This window comes from Drosophila novamexicana, unplaced genomic scaffold (genome assembly GCF_003285875.2).
Source record: "Drosophila novamexicana strain 15010-1031.04,08,12 unplaced genomic scaffold, DnovRS2.1 tig00000974-arrow-arrow-pilon, whole genome shotgun sequence".
NCBI lineage: Eukaryota > Metazoa > Arthropoda > Insecta > Diptera > Drosophilidae > Drosophila > Drosophila novamexicana.
In genome coordinates, this window is record NW_020824834.1 from 1,900,944 (window position 1) to 1,909,402 (window position 8,459).

The window sequence follows — 8,459 nt, forward strand, 5'->3', positions numbered from 1 at the left end:
CATTTGCATTTTGCACAAATACAATATACCCTATTTACCCATTTTGAATGGGTTCAGGGCATAAAAAGTGAAAACTTTTTGAAAATCTTGATTTTGTTTTTGTTTTCAATTTATGAAGGGCGCTATCCTTGAAATCTATTCTAAGGCTATTCATTTTTTGCACGTAAAAAACCAATTTGTCAAATATTTTGACTGGAAGTTAATGCTGCTACTCGACTTTAAGCCTTCATAACTTTCTCAAAATCCCGAGCTATGCAAACAAATTTTTCAAAAATAATAAAATAAATAATAAACAATTGTTTTCTTACTTTGAATGTTAAAAGTTCCTTAGAAGATTGGGTCGTGTGTCCGTGTGCATATGAATAAAGGCATTTAAAGTAGTTGAGACTGCAAAATAAAAGAAAAGAGAGTCTCAAAAATAAGGGAGTAAAATATAGATACTTATTAAGTAAAGAGTTCTCTTGAAATACTCTAACTTGGACTTAGAATGCGAAATATTAATACTAAGCTGCAGTATTGAATCGATTCATAAGAAATACATTTAATCTTGTCAGAAACTAGTTTTCACAAACTCAATTATAATGTTCAATGGATAGTTGGTAATGGAACGAGGCACATTTCTTATAATAATTGAAATTTTCTGCCTTTCCTTTCAAATTTTCCTGCATTCACTAAATGTACATATAAATTTACCTAATCGCCTTAACATAATGCCGCCGCCCTGCCGCCCTGCTTCCTCATTCCGCAAGCATACATTTTCACTTCACTTCGGTTGGCAACCCTGTTCAAAGAAGTAGGGGGCAACACTGTAACTATTCCATGGTAACTTTAACTCATTTGTATGCCAAACAGCAAAAGAACTAAAAGTTTTTTTCCCTGTGCCAAACCCCTCGAAGCGCTCGCCTTGGATTTTCGTGCTCAACTCTGCACTTATTACTTATTACTGGACACACACGCAAAGTGAGAGAAGTCGGGAGCAACCCTAGACATGTGAGACATGGAAATTCATCATCAAAAATGAATAATGTCTACACTTAATGCGACTGTAGCCCTTCCACCCCAAAAGATTGGACACTGAACACTGGACTCGACAGACTCTGGACAGTCAGGACATTCAGGATATTCAGGATAAGCAGCATCAGCATCAGCATCAGCATCGCATCGCACCCTGAACCCAATTCGCACCCCATCAAAAGGCGGGCGTGAAGACCAAGTGGCTACTCGGGGGACCTGAGGGACAGCTGTGTCGGGCAGGGGCAGGGACGGGGACGGGGGCATCTATTTTCGACACTGCGCAGAAAGGTTGCTTGAATATTAATTGTGAATATGTAGAAGAGCTGGAAAAGTACACGAGAGAAAAAAGGCAACAAATGTGCAAACTTAGAAATGCAGGCGACGTGCAAGGACATCAACAGGACCAACCACATGGAGCATGCATTGCGAGTTGATGTATGTGTGTGTGTGTGTGGGGAGGGGAGGGGAGGTGCGGAACGGGACTCTGCCTGAGTCTAATAGATTTTAGATACAAATATCTTGTCAAAAGGAAAAACGAACTGTTTTATTTGGCGAAGTTGAAGTGATTATCGCATGCGCTACGCGTTAAAAGGGTCTCGGCTGTAAAAGGGTCCATCTATAAGAACATATAGAATATATATATTTAAATTTCAGTTGATATCAAGTTTTAAAAAGAAATGAGTTCTGCTTTATTCTAGGCAAGTTCCTGGTGTCTATATGGTATCTTTCTAGTATCTTCATGGCATCTACGGGATATCTTACTGGCATCTACATGATATCTTCATGGTATCTACGTGGTATCTTCGTGCCATGAATATGCCATCTATGTGTTATCTTTAGGATATCTTCATGGTATTTTCTGGCATCTTCCTGATATCCATGTGACATCCACGACGAATGTGCATAGCATGTGCCTTTAAGGTATCTTCCTGTTGTCTACGTGGTATCCACCTGATAACTTAACGGCACATTCGTAATATCTGCGTGGTATTTACATAGTATCCAGTATAAACCTGGTATCCACCTCATATCTACTTGGTATCTCTGTAGTATCTACGGGGCATTTACATGATGTCTACGTGTTATATATCTAACAAGTGTCTAGGAGGTATCTTAGTGGTATCTGCTTAGTGTCTTCATGGCGTCTTGCGCATCTATCTATGCGGTATCTTCGGAACATCTAAGTGGTATCTTCCTGGTATCCATGTGATATCTGCATGGTATCTGCTGGCATCTGCATGGTATCCAGCACAATATATATATGGACTTATGTAGTAACCTGATACCTAAATGGCCTCCAACATTGACATAGGAACCCAAATGCTCAGCTGTTTGTAGCGCAGTCCAAAGAAATTGCATGAAAGGGACACAAAATGTTGTTTTTAATGATTATTGGCACGACCTTAACCCTCGGACCAGTTGATGTACCGATATCAATATGATGTGCTCATCAAGTGCGCACTGCAATTGTGCCAAAAGAAGCCTCACTAGCGTCGCGCGTCTGGCGACTGCTCTTGAGATTTAGGACTTATCTATTTACTAACTAGTTGGGCTGGGATTGGTCTGGATTTGGATGTGGGGCGCGGGCTCTGACGGCAATCGCTGTTGCGTGGAAATTCAATGAGCTTTGAAATTGATTCGCGTCTCGTGTCTAATTTAGTTTGAAATCGAAAACGAAATCGAATCGAGGCCAAAATTATTGTCGAGCAGCTCGTAATGCGCACGATAAATAATGTGCAATTAATATGTAACACGTTAGCCGGTTCAAGTCTAGTTAATGGCCGCAGCCAGTCGCTGGATGCGGCCATTTGTCAATTTTGATGGGCGTGTGGGTGCCATAAAAAAGCGACAAGTCCCCAAAAAAAAAAAACAACCTAAAATAGTAGGAGAAGGGGAAAAGTTAGTCGACTGAGAGTTGCCCTGCATCAGCAGCTGGGAGTTTTAGATTCCACAAGAACTTTGAAGTTTCTCGTCTAAATGTAGGCAAATTTTGGGTATCATAAGATAATAATATCTAAAATATGTTAATAATAGAGAAGACAAAAGCAAATAGAATATTTTATGCATATTTTGAGTATACAAGAGGCAACATAACAATTTCAGAGTCTCTAGCTTTTATAATTCCCGAGATCAATGGGCACACAGAGAGTTCTGATGGGATAAAAGTTCAAGAAAGAAGCTGGGAACATGTTACGAAAGCCCTTCAACTTTACCACTTCCTGATTACAGGGTATACATAAAAAACCAGTAGCCGAAAACTTTGATATAAATCACCATTAAAAAAACGAAACGCGTTCTGTAGGCAGTCACATAAAAGAAAATTAACTTAAAAAGCAAATTCACGGGATCTATTTTATTGTGGAATGGGCAGCTCATAATTCAAGGCGTTAATCCTTTAAATAGGACATTCATGTTATCCCGGCCGCAATGCTGACCATTAAAATAAAATTTATATCAATAAAATTTAATGCCCATTCTTGCGCTCAAATAAAAAAAAAACTGACACACACACAGACAAACATGCTCAAATTGTGCCTTCATATTGATATTTATGTTATTTGCAAGGCATTATAACTCTTATTGGATTTATAGACGCAGAAATGTCACTCCAGCTGCTCGGCTCAGACTCTTCTTGCACTCGTTATTATTGTTATCTATGTGGTACGTGTGTGTGATTGTATGAGGGGGATGGGTGGGGGGAAAGGGGCTGCTAAGTGGGGTTAACTTCAGTTCGGAGGGTTATCAATGGACAGAAGTAGATGAAGTTCTGGAATATCTCTGCCTGACTCGATTGATGATTGAGACTAGGTTTATCCTACTTGGATTTTAGCTTTATGCAGACAATTTCGTAACAATCGGACGATGAATACCCGAGTTAAGCAAGACTGCCTACCCCACATATGGTTTATATAGGAAAAGAGCAGAAGAAGCACATCTATTTGCTTAATATTTAATCTAGTTCGTAGCTTATTTCGATTTGATTTGCCCTTCTCTTTAAACTAAGTTTAAGTTCCTTGTGAATACTAAGTCTAAGTCTAAGTACATGTGAATTTCAATTTCGCAGAAACATGTGAATTTCCCCACTGTAAACTTCCCTTAACCCCTTTTGTGCTACAGGCCATTTATCATATTTGTGCTAAGCGCACATTTAACTGGCCACAACTGTCGTTGACCGAAACATTCATAATTTCATAGAAATTAATATGAAATCAATCAAGTATTATTCGCATTGCCCATTTTCATTCAATTCCGCTGCATCATGCGCGCGGGGGCGGTGTGGGGTTAATGAAAAAGTTGCCCAAAAGAGTTAAGAGACTGCAAAAACCGCATGAATTTCGCCAGCAAAATTGTTGTCATGCTCGCGTCGTCAGAAAGTTTCTTGGTAATTTGAGCGCAAACAATGGCAGACATTAACCCCTTATCGCCGATACGCAGAGACCCAACCCCAGCTTCGGTTTTGGTAGCGCATTCATTAACTGCGCAGCGCGTAATTAATGCTCGACTTGCCGAATAAAGCAACCCTCGAACGCAGCAATTGCATGTTGTAAATACGATTTTCGTTTGTCATGACAACCCTTGGCCCTTTGGTCCAGGGTTGTAGCTGCCATCCAGTTTCAGCTCCAGTTGCTCGGCTCGTCTCGTTTGAATGCAAAACTGTTTTTGGTCATTAACCTGTCTCGAGCACTTTGCAAACTTCTATTTCTTGGCCGGCGACCTGGCCAGGGTAGAAACCGGGACAGCAACATCGAAATGCTTTCAGCTAGCTAACTTTCCAACCCCATGAACCTGAGAGTTGCCACCATGTCACGACGCCATCTTTTGGGCTAGGGCGATTTGCCGTTGTGCCAAACTTCTTAATGAACTTCAAGCAGCGCCACAAAAGGGGGTTGCAGGCGCTTGCAGGGGCTTGCCATCGTCTCACAAAAAGGGTTAAGGCAAGTGCTAAGCGGCGCCCAAAATGACTTCATCAATCATATTTGCAGCCGGAGCCCATTTCACATCATTTATGCTCTGAGCTGGCAGTGCATAAATTGGCCCGACATTGTTCCAATGAACTAAACGCGGGGCCGAGGCTCGAGCGGGTTAATGGTACGATTTTGGGCCAACTTTTGCGGCTTAATAAATCGAAAAAGTTGCATTCGCTGCTCGAAGGAAATTTATTTGAATACCTTCTAACTGCGAGCTTCAAAATCTGCTTGGACTCAGCAAAAAAGAACGGAATATGTTTTCTTTTCGATTGCTTTTAATGAGTATCTGACAACCCTACATATGATGCAAGCTTGATGTGGGAGTAGGCATGGCTAACAGGGTATGGACCTAGTCGAGCATTGAAAGGACAATAAGTTGTTCTTAGAGGACAATAAGTTTCTTGTAGAGGATCTAATCATGTTGTCATGAGATGTTCTAGATCAGCAGCCGAGTTGTTTCTATGTCTCTCTGCAGACTCTCGGACTCAAGGCTAGTCTTAAAACTTTGTAGGATTCGGCTGGATCGGACCACATATATATTATATAGCTGTCATGGAAAAGTAGGTTTCTGTTTGAAAAATCATTTTTGGCTATCAAGATATCTCGACCAAGACAAGTCTTCTCAATATCGCAATATTATAATGAATAGTTCTATGGGTAGAAACGGTCCAAGCTAAGCTCTTAAGGTTATTAAAGCTGAAGATATCCCTACTTTCTCGTTTTCTGTTCTTTAGAGTAACTTTCTTTAAATCAGATAAGTCTTAAATATTTCTAAGTATTTGGTTTGATTATTCACACCTAATGGAGCTTCGATTCCCAAACTTCCTGCTCATTTCTCTCTCCCTCTCTCTCTCTCCCTCTCCCACTTGTGTCAGCTTTTTTGAGGCAACTGTACCTTAGCTGGCATGCCTCAGTGGGCCTGGTCTAGATCGTGTGTGTGTGTGTGTTTGTGTGGGACATTTGCCAAATATTTATCTAGCCCATTTGGAATTGTATAAATTTTGAACGCTAGATAAACATGAAAAGAAAAATACGAGCTTGCCCAAAAGAAACATCAGTTCATCAGCATTGAAATTGAACTTTTCTCTAGTTGTTGTTGTTGTTGTTGTTGCTGTTGTTGTTGTTGTTGTTGCTTCTTTATATGCAGGGGGCATGTTGACACAGGACAAATAAGAGCATGCCATGCTATGCCATACCCCGTACTATACCCCGTCCCTATCTTTGCCTTTCTGTGTGTCCCTCTAGTGTAAATAAAATGTTACAAATTTTGCAAAAATCCTACTGTCCGAGGGGAAAGGGCTGGGGTGAGTTGCGGAATTTGGGGCTGGGGTCATGTCATGCTTGGCTGCACGTTGCCACTGATTGGACACATGTCGGCAGTGAAAAATCTTGGTAAAAAAAAAACAGGTGCACGAAATGGACAGCAAAAAAAAAATAAGAGGAACTGAAATGGCACGTGTGTGTGTGTGTGTGTGTGGGCGTGGCAGTTACATTTTGCGCTAATAATGAGACGTTTATTTAAAGAAATTTGAAGGGCATTGTCTCGACTCGGAAGCCCAAAAAAGACGACAGCAACGTGTTGTGCGTGATTAAGTTGCACACAGCGGACGGCTGGGGGGGCAGAGAGGGTGGGAGGGAGGGAGGTAGAGAGGGGCTTAGCTTGGCAGTAGATAATACAGAACTATGCTGAGGCTAGAATGACAACAAGATACTTTTATTACTCTCAACATATAGAGCAGAAATATTTGGATTATTTTCAAAAAGTTCCGATTTCACAAATCAGAATACATCTTCTTCTTTCAAGCTATCTAAAAGCTGACGAAGAGACTTTTAACTTGGTATATATGCTCAGCTTATATTCACGTCAGATGAAGTGTAATATTTAGTTAGCCACGCCCACTAGGGGGCGTATTCACATCATGAATCGATATATCGACAGAGCTTAGAGCTCGCGATCTCTTCTTAAGTTTTTGTACAAATATTGCGAGCTAGAAAATAATCACTTTGAATACACTCAAAAAACGTTTTGATAAATTCTAGAAAATGTTCATATATTATATATATACATATATATATATATGTCTATATATATATATATATATCTATAGGAAAAGTGTTCTTTACAAAATGAATTTTATTTTATTTTCTTATATTTATATTATATATATTATACGTTTATAGGTTCAAGGCTTCAAATGCATGAGGCAACATGTTGCTTGTATATATCTATATATATATATATATATATTTGTATATATGTATATGTTTGTATGTGTGTGTGTGTGTAGCTCGTTTAAGCCAAAGAGCTCACCGAGTGGCTTAATCAAAAGTTCAAATTAAAAACAGAAATCAAAAAAAAAAAGAAGAAAAAAAGTGGCAAACACAAAAAATGGCTGGCACATGCCACGCGCCACTTTGCGACTAATCAAAATGCCTTTTAAATGCACGAGAAATCAACTTGGATTTCATTTGTAGCGCAGCTCCTGCCACCCTCAGCCACGCCCCTCCCCTAACCGCGCCCCTTTGCTTATCGCAGAGTCACAAATATGCGGCAAGTTGTGGAAAGAAATTTTGAAGGCAAAAAAGAAAACCGAAAGGAAAATGCGTAGAAATTAGCACAGAGATGAATACACACACGAGTGCCTGGCCTAAGCTCGGCATGTGTGTGTGCGTGTGTGTGTGTGTGGCAGATAAGCCAGTTCACACACACACACACACGCACACACACACACACGCTCAAGTCAATTTCATTACATTGTTGCAGGCAGCTCCTCCTCAGTTTTGGGGCTGTGGATTTTCCTTTCTCTCTTGCTTTTTTGAAAAGTTGAAACTGAAATGCGCCAACATCAAATATTTGACTTTGTGTTGTGCGCGTGTGTGTGTGTGTGTGGGTGTGTGTGTGCGTGCCAATCAGGCGTGCGTCCTTTTGGCTGCTGCTCCTTTTGGATTTACGAGTTTGGCATTTTTCTTGCTTTTACCAAAAATTTTAAATTACGTTTCATTTTATTTGTGATTTTCTCTTCTATTGACTTTCGTGTGCGTGTGTGTGTGCGTGTGTGTGTGTGTGTGTGGGGGGGGGGGGGGGGTGTCCTCCAATTTGACCCCGGCCTGCCTCTGACACGCACTCCAACGACTTTCATTTTCAGCAAAGGAACATTCCTTTTGATTTCCATTGATACGATACACTTGTCGTCTTTTATTTGGCATCCGAGAAGTTAAGTATATTATATTTAACAAAAATACAAAAATGGACTCGTAAGTGGAAAGCAGAACCTAACGAATATTCTTTGTATCACTTTTCATACCCCGAACCCATTAAAATGGGTATAAGGGTATTTGTGTGAAATCCAAATGTATGTAACAGGCAGAAGGAAGCATCTCCGACCCCATAAAGTATATATATTCTCGGTCAGCATCAATAGCCGAGTCGATCTAGCCATGTCCGTCTGTCTGTCCGTCCGTCCGTATGTATAAACG

The 8,459-nt window shown here is 40.4% G+C and overlaps 1 long non-coding RNA gene across 1 annotated transcript; it reads left to right on the forward strand.

The window, feature by feature from the left end:
• Positions 1-650: 650 nt before the first annotated feature.
• Positions 651-1,613, forward strand: LOC115765525. The gene is made up of 3 exons (XR_004018125.1): positions 651-822; positions 897-990; positions 1,050-1,613. It is a non-coding gene; the product is annotated as an uncharacterized LOC115765525 (long non-coding RNA).
• The last annotated feature ends 6,846 nt before the right edge of the window (positions 1,614-8,459 follow it).